Source organism: Seriola aureovittata, chromosome 11, assembly GCF_021018895.1.
Source record: "Seriola aureovittata isolate HTS-2021-v1 ecotype China chromosome 11, ASM2101889v1, whole genome shotgun sequence".
NCBI classification, from domain to species: domain Eukaryota; kingdom Metazoa; phylum Chordata; class Actinopteri; order Carangiformes; family Carangidae; genus Seriola; species Seriola aureovittata.
In genome coordinates, this window is record NC_079374.1 from 7993609 (window position 1) to 8012043 (window position 18435).

General features: G+C 43.2%; 1 long non-coding RNA gene across 1 annotated transcript in view; it reads left to right on the forward strand.

The window, feature by feature from the left end:
• The first annotated feature begins 432 nt into the window (after positions 1–432).
• The window catches only part of LOC130177740 (uncharacterized), a 37069-nt gene continuing 19066 nt past the window's right edge, over positions 433–18435 (forward strand). Inside the window, exon 1 of the long non-coding RNA XR_008829050.1 lies at positions 433–741. This is a non-coding gene — a long non-coding RNA (uncharacterized LOC130177740). The remainder of the gene's footprint in view (positions 742–18435) is intronic.

Below are 18435 nucleotides of genomic sequence, written 5' to 3' on the forward strand. Positions count from 1 at the left end.
GTCGGGATGTGTTTCATTGTGACCTGTTTTTTCCCCCCACTGTGCCACTGACTACACTATGAGTGTGTTCTGTGTTGTAGGTCATAGTGTTGCATGGTGTACCAATACTAGAGCGATATCACAATACCCTGCTGTTAAAATTGTAATTCACACCATTTTGTTAGTACAGGTGCTTTCAAAGGGATTTTTTATGTTAATTTGTAGTGTTTGTCATTTTATTCTTGGTGTCTTCTAACAGATTTGCATGCTTCAATATTCCAAAAAAACATTATTTTCAACCTGTCTGAAACACTTTGATAGAGCACAGGGCTCTTTAAGGCCCCCCCCCCTCCACCATCGAAGTTTGGCGGCAACTACATGTTCCGGTTCCGCCCACTTTTTCGCGCACCTGTAAACAAACTGTTGCGGCTAGTACAATGGCGTCAGTTCTGCCCTATCAGTTTGAGTCCAATCTGCAACAACAGACCATAGACCCGAGCCACCTTAGCAAGCTGGACTGGAGCAGGAAAAGAAGCTCACCCACTACCAGGCAGTCGGAAGCAGGGAAAACGGATCCTCTCCAGAGAAGGGCGAATAAAGTCTCCAATGGACTTCGCATCACAATATTCATAACTTGGAATACTTTTATGAAAAACCCTTTTCTGATTATTTTTTATCCATGGACCCATATGGACTAAAGGAATATAAACAATTGAGAAATGGACAGACAATCCGACTTCAGGAGGACGAGTAAGGACAAAGGTAGGGAGCACGCAGGCTTAGCCGTCTTATAAGCTATCATGCCAATATTGACAAACATTTAAGCATTTATATCTTTGAGCATGTTGCTATGCTACTTCAAATGATTGCAGTCAGGTCACCAGCGACCCTTAAACATATCCTCAAATATTAATATAGACTTAAAAGCTGTGCCAGAGTCACTCATTGGGCCACATAAAATCAAGGGTGAACTGCACGGTTTTTGACGTAGTCTTTCTCGTCGGGCTGGAGCAGTGGAGGGGACTTCTTTTAAAACTGTTTTTGTTGTTCTGTGAAAGTAGATTTCTCCAGGCATTTGAGGACAAAGTGTCTGTTTGGCATGACTACAAAAAAAAAAAAAAAATACTCCTTCATGCCTTCATTTTTAGTAGTTGTTGCTGTGTGTTATTTAGGGGTGTGCCAAGCTTACAGGGAGTGTCCAGTTTGCAGGTGAGCGGCACTGAGGGATGCACTGAAGTCAATAGGTGTAGGAAGTAAGGCCTGGACCCCCAACAAGGTGTTTCATGCAAATAAAAGATATGCAATGAGTCATAATTGGTAATTAGCTATTGTGACGACTCTACCAGGTCACCTACATTTGGGAAGCATTCAAAGCCCAGCATACAATCACAGGTTATATGCACAACATGGAGGAAACTAGACTTGAATTGTAAAAATACGCTTCACATTGGTTCATGGGTGTATAGCATGAGTAAAACGCAAGCTGTTACACAGCCTGTGTAGGCGGCCGGATTGATTAACGAGTGAAAAACATGTCCCCCTCTGATTCAAACATTGCTAAAGGCAATTCTTTGACCTCTGCTGTGCCATTCATCCCTTACTTCTCGTGACTTGTCTCTGCATATATCTGGTTGCTTGTGTGTGTGCGTGTGTGTGGTGTTGATTAAAACCTAAAATAGCTACCTGGTGATTTATCCAATCAATCACTATCCCCTCTCTGACCTTGTGACCCGTCCCCTCTCCTTCCCTCTCTGTAACTCTCCATCTCCTCTCCCCTCCGTCTCACTGACTGTCCACGTCCATTTTCTCCTCTGGCATCATCTTTATTCACCTGGCCATGCTCTGGGGACAGTTTGTGTGCGTCTGTCTGCATCAGCCGACCCTTTGACCTCCGCGGAGCCGAGTGAGAGGTCTCAGTCTGGGCCCGTATCAAACGGGACAGTTGGCACGGCTCAATCACATGCAATTATGGCAGCTGTGACTCGCGTTGTCAGTGCGTGAAGCAGGGCCACGGGCAGAGGTGAGCGCTGTGAATAATAGAGGAGTCGACGCTCACCAGAGAGCAGCAGTCTTCAAACGTGTAGCCGCTCTAATGTTTGACCCTGACCGCTCTACACCTGTGGGAAGGGGTTCACCAGGCGTTGTGTTTTTTAGCAGGCTGTTATAATGTTACAGTCTTCTATAACTGGCAACTGTCAGCTGTAGAGGCTGTGAGACAAGGGAGAGCATGACGGCTGAAATACTTAAAAGGACACGCAGCATTCATTTCCCGAGCTGTGGTGCTTTGAGAGCAACAGTTGTCAGCTGATCTGAGGACAATTATTAGAACACCTGCTCAATGCTTTTGATAACATGTGGCCCCCTCTCTGTCTCATGATCGCTCTCAAAAGCCTGCACAGACTTGTATGACACATATATTGACACCAAACACACACGCATGCACACTCACACCACTCTTGCTGGGGTTTTTAACACAGCAGGTTCGAGCAGGCATTTTCAGACATATATATGTTTTTCATCTTTCAGCTATTGTCCTCTTTTCGTGTAGCTTTTTTTTTGACCATGGCCCAATTAAGGAAATCCCTGACACAGTTTCCACAGTGACTGAGGGTCATATTCCTATCCTCCAACCTCAGCCTTTGATTTTTGTCCTCACAGCTCGATTGGTTCTCATCCGTCAGATGTGTGATGGTGGTGGCAGATAAGGGAAAGGTGTGTGTGTGTGCATGTGTGTGCGATTAGGGGTTTGTGTGAGGCGGCGTGTTGCAGAGTCCCGTATACTTTAAAGGTATGATTGGGCCTGCACACATGCTTCACGCTAGCATGCTATCTGTGTTCTTCCTGTGTGAGTGTGATCGAGCAGTTCGTTGTGACCTTTAGGTGGTAGGCCTGCAGCTTCATGATTAGAGGGTCACTGGCTCAAACCCCGCTCCAGCTGTTCCCCTTCAATCCCCATACAGTCCCTGCCACAAATGGGAACAGTTTGATGACATCACCAGTCACAGAGAGGCCAGTGGGAAGCCCGCCCTGCCCCTTCCCCTCACCTCTGGGATAGTGCTAATGAGGCGTGCCTCGCCTAGCTCTCCCTCTCTTCCTCTCTGTCTATTTCCATCTGTTGTACTTCCACGGTCCTGCTCTGTTTCAGAGTTGTTGCTGGATCACCCTGTAGACCACAGACACCCTACAGCTCCCGCTGCTGCAACTCTCTAATGACTTGCACACAGGAAACTGAGAACTCAGCTTGCAGATCGGCCAGTGAGCAGGCCGACTAGCCAGCCGGCTTCATGCTTTCTTGTCCCTCAGATCTCCTTAAAGCCGCGCAGTAGGAGGTAACCTTCACACACTGTGATCTGAATAACTGGCTCATGTGTTCGCTGATGTGTCAGCCAAATCACTCCAACAGGAATGCTTTTTGATACAGGCTAAATTTAATGGTTCATTGTGTGAAAGCAGCATGCCCCTCTTTATTGTCTAGGGGTGAACCATCACTTAGTGCTAGAGTTGAATAGTAATTAGTCACAAGGGAGAGTCTATAGTAAAAATAAAATGACTTGTTTGGTATTGAATTAACATGAACAATGGCATGTGAAAGCAGGAACATCAGCAGGAAAAGAACAAAAGCGAAAGAATGCTATCAATATGAAAAAAAATGACTGATGTGTTTATTCCAGGCCTGTTTTGTTTTGTTTAAAGTAGATCTCATAGTGTTTTTTCTGGTTAGATACAACAAGGCTATTGGGATAGTCATTAGAAATTCACAAACAAAATAATGATTGTACCATATTTATCAGATGTTGCTATTTATTGCAAGCAAGCTGTATTTTTTTTCATCCCACTCTGGCAGTTCCATTGAGAGTAGGCCAAGCTGCTCTCCCCTCACATCTGCCTGTGTTCACCCTGTGTTGTGAATTCACTTTGCCATGATGGAAGGAGCTGCAAGGTTTTGAACTTCAACCACAGTTAAAAGACAATGCAGTTGCCGTTGCATGTGACTTTGAAAACTCAAATCTCTTTCTGTTTCTGAGGGGAGCTCTGACAGAGAGCGAGGCTCTCTTTCTTGCAGTTTTGTTTTTCCGTTAAAAATCAAAAGACGCTGCTCACTTTATTTGCCCCTAATCAGCATGCGGCTGCTTTGGTGGTGGATTGCAGAGGTGTAAACCATGCTCTTTTCCTGTATAGTGTTGTACAGCTTTCACAAAAGGCTAAGATTTTTGTACTGCAGCTTTCAAAAAAAAAAAAAGAAAAAGAAAAAAGAAAAAACGAGACAGTAAGTCTTAGAAAACGACCACCGTTTATTTTCACAAACCTATATGTTTTGTTTTGATCTGATACCAAATATTTGTTGAGCATTTGCCGTGCTGTGATGTTGGTAAACCACTGTGCATCATATACTTAATATGGCCACACAATGTACCTTTTTATGACATGTCTTATAAATAGATCCCTCAACCCTTATACATGTATAAAATATTAAAGCAGAAGCTGGGGCTGTGGGTGGAGAGCGATTTGTAATTGTTGCTGAACAAGGTAAGGAAAGACTAACTGAATCAGATGTAGTATTTTTACCTCTCCTAATCATTTTAATAAGGTGATGGCATGTTGAACCAGGATTTTTATCACTGCGTTCAGCATGACTTCACATGATGTAACTGATGCAATCAGGATATCAGAATGAGCTCAAAGCAGATGTTGTTTTGGCCTCCCTCAAACACTCTCTCTAACATGACTCATTTGACAAATAGTTTTATTAATAACTAGCTTCTCCTTCTCCTCCTCCTTCCCAGCTGTGTCATTGAAAAACATTAGAACATCTTGTCTTGATAAATATAAAACTGCACAATGTCTTTAGCAGTGCAGCTGGACAGAAGAGTGAAGTCAGAAATTGGAGGTGCCTCAGTCGGTGTTCAAACCAGAAAAAGTCACAGTAAATGAATGAAACCATTCATCATGATGTTTGGATGCTCATATATTAACGGTAACTGTGATCTGTGGTTAGTATCAACAGTAAATTAATGTGGCGTTGGGGTGGTTTTTAACTGTTTATGGTTAAAAGTTGGGGTTAATTTTGAGCTAATCTTTGGCAAACACACAGCACTCACTGAAACACAGCTAACATGTGTGAGAGAGATGATTGGAGAGGGAGAGAGAGAGAGGGAGACAGTGGAGCGAAGGCTTTTTGCTCCAGAGCACCAACTGCGGAGCACATTTTTCATTTCCCACCGAGTTGAAAAGATCAGGTAATTGAAAAGGAGACAATCCAGCAGCCAAGGCTCCACAGATGCCAATGAAAAGCTTCAGAGATATTAGAGTATTACACTTTGGGCCCCGTCTTTGTATTTCTTTCACATGGGGCCTATGGAAAAAAATGGCTTTATAATGACAACACCTGAAAAGTGTTTTCCATCAGGCTCATGCATCATTGTCAACGTGGGAGATGAAACTGTATTGTTTCTCCTTGGATGGGTGATGGCAGTGGAGAGACAGCAGGCTGTAGAGAGAGAGAGAGAGAGGGAGAGAGAGGGAGAGGAAGAGAGATGTAGTATGATCTCTAAATGCAAAGAACATTGAAATGTAATAAAAATCAGATGTTCATCTTCTCACACTCACCTCCCAAAATAATAGAAAATCAGGCAGTTCAGGACTTTTATTACTTTTTAGAAATGTGCATTTTCTCTGGCCAGTAGAAAGTGAAGATTTATAACGCTGACTTGTTCTGGTGATCATATCAAATGTTGTGTCCTGCAGTGCAGTCCCCCGCAGAAATCTGCATAGTTAAAATTCATTATCAAATAATGAATAACTCAAGAAACATGAATAAGTCAAGTGTCAGATCTGAATACAAAACAAAAAATGATAAGAGTAACTCCAGAAGCGGATGATTTATATATGACATGAATTGTAAGATGACTACACAATCCTTTAATCAGTGCATTGTGGGATATCTCGTTTATCAGATTTGTTTTTTTTTTTATATGGAGGAAGGTTAAATGCAAATGTAAACAAATGAAATGTATTTGGCTGCATGAGCATGCCAGAAGACTTAACATGCATGTCATAAAAGAATCCGTCATATTTTGGATGGATCTCATTTTTCCAAACTCACTGCCCTCCGTCAAGCCGTCCGAGTGGGATTTGTCTAAGATTAATAGTTTTATGATTTATAGGCTGGCAGTGTGTGAGCAGCACCGCACCTCCAAACAGCCAGATATACAATTATCCGCTCCTCTTGCCCTATATGAATGCCATTTCCCCAGCATCCCTCCTTAAAAGAGACATGGGCCATTTGTCTCTCTAGCTGCCTCCTCACCCAGGCCAGTAATAAGCCATCTGCTGGATCTGAACATGAAAGATTAAAATGATATACAGTATGAAAGCTCTCTATTCAGTTGCTAATGTCCAAGATTCAGGGACGCAGAGGCCAAAGCTGTCATCTCTCTCAGGAAGAGGTAATTATCACTCTTCCTCTGAGGGGTGGCCGCTGCCTCCGCCTCAGCTTCACACAGGACCCGGCCCCCGTGCCGGCTGCCACCGGCCAAACCTCATTTAGTAGGCCAGAACAATGCCCGACCAAATGTCTGGCTAATCCCCACAATCCTTTGTATTCATTGAGGGCTGGTCGTATGGGCCTGAGGAGAGGGCCCTGCTGGTCGTGTGTATGTGTATGGGTGTGTGTGTTTGAGGGCAGGGGGTCAACTTCAAGCCCACAGTGCTACAGGCGAGGCGGGTGATTATTTCACTCACTGTCATTAAGTCTTTGTTTGTGTGACTGTGTGTGGGGACATGCACGTGTGTGTGCACATGGGTTAGGGGGTATGCCTTGTAAATAAATGGGAGATTAGAGTGAGACACATTTTTTGTGTGAGTTTGATCTACATCTGAGAAATGGAGCAAAGAGGAGAAGTTAAATTGGCCACGTACAGGAAGGGATGGAATGATAGCAAGAAAATGACAAGACGAGGCCCACAGTGACCAAGTTTGGACCTTTCAAATTGAATTTTGTGTCGTTATTTAAGGATTTGTTACTGCAGGTGTATTATACTGTATTTGCTTAGTGATTGATTTATCCTGTTCAGTTTGTGATAATGGGAGAAAACTAATTCTGCAGTTAAGTGGGGATTCAAACCGAAAACAGGCCTGCGTTAAAACAGTGCATGAGGCTGCGGTGGTGGGGGCGTGTTGTTTAAGGTTCTGGTGAGACACTGAAATATGAGGAAATGCAGTTTTACCAGATTAATATGTTTACGTTTATCAGATGGCAAAACACTGCAATGGTTGTTATCATTTTGGCAACTATTTTACCTAAACAGTAACAATATACTGTAGTGCTCACATTATAAAGTAATATACCCAGAACGTGGATTGCACGTGCCAACCAAACGCCTTGCCAGATGACCCTATGTTGTCTTGCTGGAGCCTCCTGCTCTGGCGCTCCCGCTGCGCCGCCAGACCGGCTCCATTCATCCATCCATGTGAGAATTTTCTTTGCCTTTTTTTTGCATCATTTCGGATGAGCACTGTGATGCTTTGGATGCCATGGCGGTTGACATTCCTTCTTGTTGTTTTTTGGCATTTTCTTGGCTTTTTTTTGACACGTGGAGACACATGGGAAGCATACAGAAAGTTTTTCAGATGTCAGATTTCAGTGGTTTTGAATGGAGTTACATGTCTTGTGTTCACAGCATTGAAAAACACTTGTAAAATTCAACAACAGCCTCTCTTTCCAGAGACGATGTCCATGATATCCTGGATAATTTCTAGACTGTAGGAACTTTTGTAGGAACTATTTCTTCTGTAAAACTAGTAGAATATGTTCACAGCGAGGTCTGTCACGTCGCCATTTTACTTTCAAATGTGACTTTTCAATGTCGTGATCATCAGAAATTAAATCCCGTTCCCATCTTATATTCTGTTGCCTTTGTTAAGTTCAGAAAAAGATATCTCAAATAAAACCAAAACTATCTTGACTTTTTATATACACTATATGTTACCGAGGCACTATGAGCACCTAATCTGACGCAGTGCTCCCACATAACATCCATCCACAGCCACTATGGATGTCAGTCATTTAAAGCCTGATGATGTGGTATTTGCTGATTACACTGACACACAGTTTTTCCTCATCAAAGTTGTGTTCTCCCTTTCCCTCCTCTTCCCACGAATCTGTCCTCTTTTCCCCTCCCTCACCAGCTTTATGTAGTACTATGGAGCATCTCACTCTGAGCTGTGAGCTCTACTGAGACAGTAAATTAATTTCCCTTGTAGACCAGAGGGCTTAATTCACTTTACGGTCCCCAGAGCAGCTTGGTCTCAGTGGATAGAGTAAAGGGCCTCAGTAGGGCTGGGTGAGGAGATTCAGCAGAGCTCTCTCTGTTAGGTGAGCTCTGCTGTCTTTGCTCCCCATCTCTATGCATCAAATATCATCCTGTCTCTCTCTGACATCCACCAACTCCTCTTCCTTCTTCTCCCCCATCTCGCTGGTGGGGGGGTGGGGGGCAGCTTGTCCTCTTCCTTCCAGCTTCCTTCATCACTAACTCATTCTCCTTTCATATAGTCAAAGAGAAGACGCTCCCTTCATTCTCCTTTTCGTAATACAAGCCTCAATTATGCATAAACTCGTCAATTTGGCCGTTCAAAGAGGAATGACATGGAATCCAGCGGAGAGGGCTGTCTCCAGATATATCTTAGACGGTGACAACGGGAAGCTTAATGCATGTCTTGGTGACTGTCCTGTCTCTCACACCCACTCCTGCGTGACTCTGTCCTGTGTCCTCACAATCATATTATTAAACACATTTGATAGAACTTACACCCGGCCGGTAACTGAAATGCCACGATACACCCCCGCGATATATTTTTACATCTGCCAACTGCACCGCTGCTGGGCTTCATCGTTAGTCGGGCTTGAATGAAGCTGCCTGCAGGTCTTTTCTTGACCTCAGATTTCTATCAGCCTGTTGAAATCAAAATTATCTAAAGGCTGTTAAGAGCGGTGAACCCCGCACTCAACAGCCATCAAAGCTTTGTTGTTATGTTGTTATTGCAGTGCAAATTGTTTGAATCAATAAGTTTGGCTCCAAGCTTTATTGCATTTACATCTTTCTCTTTCGAAGTCTTCACTTCTTGCATGTTTAAATGAGATGGTGAGAGAGAGACCACCCCAGCTTCTGCTGTCTTGTTCTCTCCATCTTTCCCTCTATTTTTTTCCTTTCATCTGAGTCCAACTGTACCTTCTCGGTGAGACGACATGAGTAAATGGTTCTGTCAGGCCTCCTGAGTGGATTAGAGTGGCCTTCAATTACCTTCATCATTGACCTTATGAAGCTGGTTAACTGCAAAATCCTTAACCCTAAACTCAGCCATTGTACACTCTAATTCAGTCGAACACACACAGGGCGACAAACACACATTTGTGTTCACAACATTATAAAAGGGATGAAAATGAGTAGGAAAGATCTATAATGAAAAAATAGGTTAGGGCTAAAATAATTCATTCTGGAAGTTTCCCTTTTTTCCGATTTTGGTTGAGATCAAAGCTTGGTTTCAGGTCTAATTAACCAAACGAATGCAGATCCCAGACCTTCTGGCTGCGGGTAAGGCCTTGGAGGGATCCCTCGCTGGAAATCCACATCAGATTTAAATAATTAATATGACACCTTGAGCTCCGCAGAGAAAGAGGGGCTCCATGTTGGAGTTTAGAACAATGTCACTGCCAAGTGTAATGCTGTTTGTCTCCATGAAAATGAGCAGGGGAGAAAGCAGCCACTCCATTGTACTGCCTCCTTGGCGGATCAGGGGACTGCTCTCCCCTTTGTCATGCTAACGGAGAGCTTTAAGGAGCCGTTGGTAAAGAAGGCCTGTGGCCTGCGGCCTGCACTCCGTTCCTGGCTGGGCCGGGCTGCAGCAAGCTGGGCCTGGCTCTGGGGACTTGGAGCTGGGGTCATTTTATGGTTTTTAATCCTCTTAATCCCCGTTAGAAGGGGCTTGGTGGAGACAAATCCGCTCCCAGAGGTCCTTAGGATTCAAACGCTGCGCTTGAGCAACTGTATCATTTGATAACAACAATGGTGGAGGATAGAGAGAGAAAGAGTGAGGGACAGACGGGGAGAGAAATAGGAAGAAAGATAGAAATCTACATTGTGATTGAGAGATATAGATTTTTGTCTTTACCCTCTGGTTATTAGCTTTCCTCCTCAATCGTTACCTCTTGCACTTTATTCTGTCAAAGTCTGTGTCGAGGCCGGATAAACCGTGCAGGATCCATGACACATACACACATAAACACTTGGTCTGAATCTCATGCTAATGACCCTTATGTTGCGATGTGGTCCATTAAGAAATTCAGTCCTCTCTTGGTTCCCTGTGTGGACAGCACAGTGGCCCGTTTCGGGGAAACTGGGGAGCCAGGGATAATCCAGAGGGCCCTATTCAAATTAATACACTCCAGTTAACCTCATCTCAGACAAGCTCTCTTCATTATCACTCAATTAAAACTGCATATATGAACAGGCCTGGGCTGGAGAGGCCTCAGACTGTCTGAGCTTAGTGACCGAGCAGTCGAGTCAGGAGGGAGGGAGGCCACAGTGGGACGTAAAACCACTGACTGATCAGGACGAACATGGGCTTATAGCCCGCTAACTAATCAGAAAAGTGTGTGTTTGTGTCAAGGAGAGACATGATATACCAGCTGGAGTCCTGATAAATAACTGCCAGATATTAGAAGGAGATTAAAGGTTGTGTGAAGAACTAGATTTGACTTTTCAATTCTCATCTTAAATGCCAGGGTAAGAAGTAGCTGGGCAGAGAAACAGTGGGTTAGCTGCTAAAAAATACTTCATTGCAGACAATCCTCTGGCTTCTCTGTCATTTCTAATTGAAAGAATATGACAGGGGATGGTTAGCTTGAGTCACAATTGCCCGTGGCTCACCAAGCAAACCCAAACATAGTCTAGAACGTTCCTTTTGTGGAGAATGACATGAGACAATGTGAGGTTGTGGTCAGCCATTTTTTGATGGCAGAAACCAAATCATGGGAATGGAGCAGAGGAAAAGAAAAATACAGAGGGAGAGAGAGAGTGAACTTTAGGAATGAGACTGATGCTATGCTTAAGAGCTTTAGTCTTTTAAATACAGATTCCTCTTGATTTTCACCGCTCTCATGTTCTTGATTCATACTTCTGAATAAGCACATACATCGTTATTTGATATTCGCTTCCCCCTCCCTCGGCTCCTCCTTTCTGTTTCTCTCCCATACATCGCCCACCAGCTCTTTCCCGCTAATGTACCCGGAGTGGAGTATGGGGTCGAGCCCCTTCAGCTCTGAGCCCTGGTGTGGGAACAGGCTAGCTGTCTGTGTTCTGCTTATAGCCTGCAGCCAAAGACTGAGAAGGAGCGAGCAAAACAACAACCACAAGTCTGGCCTGCCTGCAGAATGCCAAGACTGCTTAGTGGTTGGCAGCCTCAGCACACCAGGGGTACACTGCTGTCATTCGCTGGGAAGAAATGCTTGAGATCCCAAATTCCACAGACAAGGCACATGTTACTTGGAATGAAGAGGGTAAATCACTGCCCCAGTTTGCATATGTAATGTTGGGCTTGGATGATGAAAGTCAGGTACTTGTTTCAGGCTGAAATCTCCAAATGAAGTTGAAAAACACACTTCCTGGAGTTGAGTGTTGTGGGCTAAGAGAGAGGCTGAAATTATTCACTCGAGCAAATCTGCATGTTGTTCTTTAAAGGTGTCAGAACCATTACACTTCCTCTAAGCACCTTGTGTCGGTAGTTAAATCCTTGGCAGAAATATTGAAATGTTTTACAGAACTGCTGCCTCTTGCAGGAGAACCTTTGACCAAATTTGGAGGACTCAATTTGTATTCGAGTTGTAGCCCTCGAGTTGTGCTGAGTGATAAGTTGATTAACGCAGCCTTCAGACGATCGACCTTATCACCTTGTAACGTTAGGCAACCAGAGGAGATTAGGGAATATTTATCAGGCATTTACCTTTAAATTCTCATTAGTCGGTGGTTAATATATCAGTAGAAAAAGCATACACTCTGGATTTTGTTTTGTTAGCTGCCTGAATGGTTTGGTCTAAGGAAAGCCCCGGAATGATAGTTGATAGTATTAGTGATAGAATGATTGTAACTAAACCTTAAAGGAGCTATGTGTAAGTTTTGCTATTGCTACATAGCCAACATTAGCATTAGCAGCTATCCCTTACCTTAACCCTTACCAGTCTAGAAGAAATGTTTGCGAGTTCAGCATCAAACTTTTTTATTCCTTTACTCACCAAGAGCTGTCTCCAGCGGTGGAAAGCAGGGCCAACGTTAACTCTTGTCTCTGTCACGTCTTTTCTTCTACTGAAGTTAGCATGCTAACCAGCTAGCCCCATCCTGTTGAGGCACTTTCCGATAGCGATGGCGAGCTCCTCAGAGGGCAACAACACAACGATGGCAGAAGCAACAATCACCACCACTTGCTCCCAGCCAAACAACCATGTGCAGCAGCAGAAAAAATGTACAAATAGCCCCTTTAACTATAGTGTTTTGAAAACATAAAACAGATTTATTTAGTACAAGAGAGTTTTGTAAGGCCCAGACAAGTTCTGTCGACCTGCTGATAGGTGGGTGTCAGATCAGAAAATGCTTATTTGTGCCATTTTGGAGAGAGATAAAGTAAAATCAGTTTCTTATCATGGAACTTCCAAAAGTTTACCACCTCACACTTTTGGGCTTGAACTGTGAACAAGATTTTTAGAACCGCACAAATGAACCATTTGTTTTGGTTGCTGTGAGGAAGTGCAGGTTCAGCTGAACCATGAGGTCCTCTGAAGGACATCCTTCATGGACTGTGTCCTTTAAAGAATCAAGCCTTTAAACTGCGACACAGCTGACACAAAGAGAAGGCATCATTACTGGACTAACCTTCACAGTACAAACCTGCATTACTACTTTTACCAACAACGTCAACAAATAATTACAACATAGTTCCTGCACTCCAGAAAGACAAGACAGTGTTGAATCAAAAGCTCTGTGCTGGTACTTTCTCATGGGGGATTTTTCATTTTTCTTGTTTTTATACATATGGTACCAGTGCTGTTTGTTTATATAGCAACCAAAGATCTCAGAAAAATTAAAAACAACACCATCCACACGTCTTAAGTTCAGATTTAAATGGGAATCTCATGCAAAAAAGTTGTAAGAAGTGCGAATTTTCTTTACAGCTTTCCAATAGATAATTATTTTTCAGTGGCATGAGGGGACGAGCTTTCGAAAAGCCCACTAATGAAATGAATCCCCTGTATCTACAGAGTTCACAGTGCAAATTTGACCCTGTTGTCCTCTCCACAGTAACAGCTAAAACTAAAAGACCATTCAGAGCACCAGATTGCAGTTTCCATCTGGTGGATTTGCTGTGCATCACAGGGAGACGTGTGAACATCTTTTCGTAATTGTGGTTTCATAAAGAACGGCGATGTCATTTGTTAACACTGCTCTCGCTGCACACACATTGTTTCACACTGTGCGTTGTTTTCCTTTGTCAGGTCCTAAGTCCTAACTCTCATTCTTTGATCAGGGCTGCGTTCACCACCCTCATGTTTCTATAGCCTTTGAGAAAGACAAACACAGGCAAGAAACCTGTGTAATTAGCATGGCGTGCGTGCTTGTGTGTATGTGCGCTTTATAAATCCGAGTTCATTTCAAACACTTGGTTCTTACTGGGAGTGCAGCTGAGAGCGAAACACTGCTAGTTGTTGTTGTGTGTGTGTCTGTGTGTGTGTGTGTGTGTGTGTGTGTGTGTGTATGTATTGATGTGTGTTTGCGTGTGCATTGACAGCCTTTGAGCCAGTTCTCGCCTTCACTAAAAACGCTCAGGGCACAAAGCAGCCTTCCCCCCTCTGCTCCTGAGCACAGGCCCTGCTCTCGCTCTCTGACAGGAGCTGAAGGTAAGCACCAAAGACATCCTGACACACGCGTGTAAAAGCACTTTTGATGCGGGGAAAATGGACCGCTTTGCAGTGTACAAATAACAGCAAAATGTCAACAGAGCGAGGCGAGTCCGACGGGAGGCAACAACACAAGCCAGGTTCAGATGATATTACAGCAAACAAAACATGAGCGTCAACCACCAAAGGCCCTTTGCTTGTCTACCTCGATCTTCACATTGTTTTGACTTTGTCTGTTTATCAAACCATCCTTTTCTCCTGCGTTCAATCAAAAATGTAATAACCTACAGGATTATGACAAAACAAACACACAAGGGAGAAAGAAAAAGAAAGAAAGAAAGGAATGCAAACATTTTAGTCAACATAATAATAGTAATTGTTCATTATCTGGCAGAAATGATTTATTTTTTTGTTTGCAAATCCCCCAGTTTTTTGTTTTTTTTTCACCCAGCATGCCATTATCCCTGTGCTGCAGTTCAACTCAACCAAGGACCTAAATGCTTGTTACTGACTTGTGTGGGCTTTTAATTTCACTTACATTAGGTAGGTTGTTTTATGACGTGTACTCAGTTATGCTGTTAGGGTACAGTCAGAAGGACGTAATGCTCAAAAATGAAACTTATTCCAACATTATACAATCTTTCAGAAGACTCTTCACAAAGAATTATAGAGAGATTACTTGACAGGCCATTTTGTAAGCAACACTCTCACTCGTCACTCAGTTGCCTTCAAAAGAGCTTTTCTTGTGTGTTGAGTTTCTAATAAGCCAGCCGTCATAAAGGCTTTATAAGTTGTAACTAATGGCTTTATTAATGGTCAATTAATCATTTACTAAGCTGTATGGATCCATCATAAGCCATTTAACATTTAACATTTGGGTTGCCAGGTTGTAAAAACTTTAGCATGCTTACAGCTGCAGACATGACGATTAAAACACCCTTATAAATTACTTATCAACATTTATAACTACTGACTTGATGATTTGTTTGAAAGTGAGAACTCCATGATCATTTATTAATGCATTGCCAACATTTAGAAAACCGTATTATTGCCAACTAGAAAAGAAAAACACCTGCCAAAAGGGGTTTTCTCACACACACACACACACACACACACACACACACACACACACACACACACACACACACACACACACACACACACACACCTATCCATTAGTAAGTCAAAATGAAGGAGAGGGAGTTTAGGAGGTTCTATGCCTATTGAGCTAAAATTAATTCAACATATCATATTTGATTATTAACACATCCTTCACCACTGCCAGCCTTAAACTGCATGTTCTTAATCATAAATAAAGCAGTATCACATTTCACCTCATAACTCTCCTCAGAATGGGAGGGGCCTGCCTGTTTTGTCTTACTCGTCTGTGTTTACCTGTCAATCTCTATTGCTACACATTCCCTATAGCTCCTTACCCCTTACCCTGCAACACCTCCCCCCATCTGTCTGTCTGTGCTGTTTCTCCTGTGAGGTGTGTTTGGTGAGGGGCCGGGGGTCAGGGCCCAGCGATGCTCTGGAAGATAAGTGTCTGCTCTATCCCAGGGCTACACCTGTAGGTCATTGCAGGAGGATGCTAATCCCTCAGCCGCTCACTAATACTGATGATCTGCATCTGAGACCCTCTCTCCTGGGAGTGTGTGTGTGTGTGTGTGTGTGTGTGTGTGTGTGTGTGTGTGTGTGTGTGTGTGTGTGTGTGTGTGTGTTTGGTTGTGGGGGCTGACAGATGAGGCAACAGGGGGCCCAGCAACCCGTGTCTATGCGTGCATGTGTGTAGTATGGGGGGATGGGAAAAATTATTTCATTCTGTGTGTGAGTGTTTATGTGTGTATATGTGAGTGCAGGCGAGGGTGGAGCTATCTTTAAGGGATGCTGGGAGGGTAACTGGGCCGTTTTCCTTGGCCTCCACCTTCAGAAGGGGCTCGAATGCTCAGATCCTAGACTGAATAATTTGTCATCTATTTACATGGAGCCGAGAACTGGAGAAATGGCATGAGCAGGTGGTACGTCTCGCTCCCTCTTCCTTGTGCCATAGACAGATGTGCCTGGCTGCAAACCCCCCCCCCATCCTCATGGCTCCTCCTGGGGCTCTCTTTTGATGCATAGCACTCTTGTTGTCTAAAATAAGTAAAGCAAACACTGCTGGTGGATGTATATTTGCAGGAGTCTTGCAGCCAATAGAGAGAGGCAATACTGAGCTTTAGTGTTTCTGCTGTGATAAAACACAACACCTGCCTTCTCATATTTTTTTGTAGTTGCTACAAACTAACCTTATTTTGTTTTTGACATCCACTCATTGTATGCACAACCTTATTAAAAAAAAAAAAAGATCATGTAACTCGGTACAGATTGCTGTTGTCATGCAATTTTTGTCAACTGCTTTTTAATTTTTTATCATGGACACTTCAGACCAACTTTACATCCATCTGGGTGTCACCCTATCATAACTCATCAACAGTTACCCCACTTTTATTTAGACTCAGTTTGGAACTTTTTTTTGTTTTGTTTTTGAAGCTAGGACTCACACACAAATCAACTCAATTACATTTAGGTATTTGATAAAATATTTGTATATTTGTGAGAATATTATAGTCAGGAACCATTAAATAACAAGACAGAAAATTAAACGTTGATAATTTAGAACAATTCCTGATGTTGGCAAATGCAGATGTTTTTGTGACATAAAAAGATGCAGATCATAGCTAGCTAGTATACCACTGTATTTTTGCAATGAGGCATTGACTGGCATCTCTATTAATTTATTACAGAAGTGAGCAATATTCAAGATTTAGGCTTTAACCAGCCTCAAAGTAAAGAGAAATAATTGAGCTAGTCGCCCTGAGCTTCCCTCTGACTTTTCCATACAGATTAATCCCTGCTGTTTCTGAACAGGCACCAGCAGTAAAACACATACCCACACCTATCCAACTGCTCAAACAGATCCCAGTAACAGGTTTGTAAATATGAGCGACAGGCTTACCAACCTCTTAGCTTTTACAGTGTGTTTATGATATGGAAATTATAGTGATTGTAATGTAGGAACCGTTTATCTTAGCTCTTGATCTGAACTAACTTTACTGAACATAATTGGTAATCATAACAGCCACTCCCCGTGCCCGTTGCAATATATTAGAGTCAAATATTTACAGTAGAAGTTAGAAAAATTCCAAATTTTAGAGGGGAAAAGACAAGGAAGAAGAAAGTTAACATGAGGCAGTGAGAACAGGGATAACAGTACTAGATTTGATTAGGTGCACTGTTGGAAAAAAAAAAGGTAATTGGGTCTGTCCTCCGGCTACCTAACTCCATGCTCACACACACACACACACACACACACACAAACACACACACACACACATGCTGGTACTGCACGCTAATCATATTTCACCCCAATCACTAAACACACATTCATATTTGAAGGTTTATCCCAGGCGGCTATTTCAAATTATTATGTATGTGATTCCAACCACACAGAGTAGAGAAAGTGTTTACTCTCTTCATTGAGGCGCTGGATAAGTTGAGAGCAGAAGCTAAGTGTACTACAGTCTATGGCAGAAGAATAAACATTTTCCTTTATAGCCTGAGGACCCACTTTTCATCTGTCAAGCATGTTTTAATAATTAATCTGTTTAATACACACACAGCATCTGCTGGGTACAACTCCCATCCTCCCATTCAAACTGACTAGCACAGCTGCCACTGTTTGGGTGTACTGTACAGGTCTGGAATATGATAAGATGTTTTTTTCTCCTCCGCAATACACAGGCAGAATACTACCATGCATGCTGACATACAGTATATAGACACACGCAAACATGCGCCAACTTGTACATTCACACACTCCCGCAAACTAGTCTATGCTGAAGGGGTGAAGCCCTGACTGTGGGCCTACTTTCCCTATGTATTTCTCCTCGGTGAGCAGGCCAAATGGGGATTGTGTAAATTAAATACATTTCTTTTTCCGGCAGCAGAGAGAAATGATGCCAGATTAAGCCCATGAATATATACATGGGCCAGGGCTGACCTGTCTCCAGACGCCTGATTTCCCTGGAGGGGTGCTGACATGGTGAGGGGCTCCAGGGGTGTGTAGGTGTGTGTATGCATGCGTGTGCTTGCTTGTGTGTGTTTGTGTATGTGTGTGTGTTGCACAGTGCACCTCAGACAGAGGTGAGGAGATCTCTTGAACAGGTCCAAATTGAGCTTAATCTCATTCCTCATTGTGCTGGAACAGGAATGAAATTGCACAATTGCACTTTAATCGACGATCGAACACCCCACCCCACCACCACCACCTCCCCCACCTCCTCTCCTCCTTTTAATTTCTCTTGCTCTCTCTCTCTCTCTCTCTTTCTCTCTCTCTCTCTCTCTTTGTGTCCTTGGCCTTAAATTCCCTACATGGGCCGGTGGGCATGATTGCCTGTTAGCCTCTATTTTCTCCTCTTTTATTTTTGTTCCAGTGGAAGCATCTAATAATGTCTGTTCAAGCAATCAGGAGG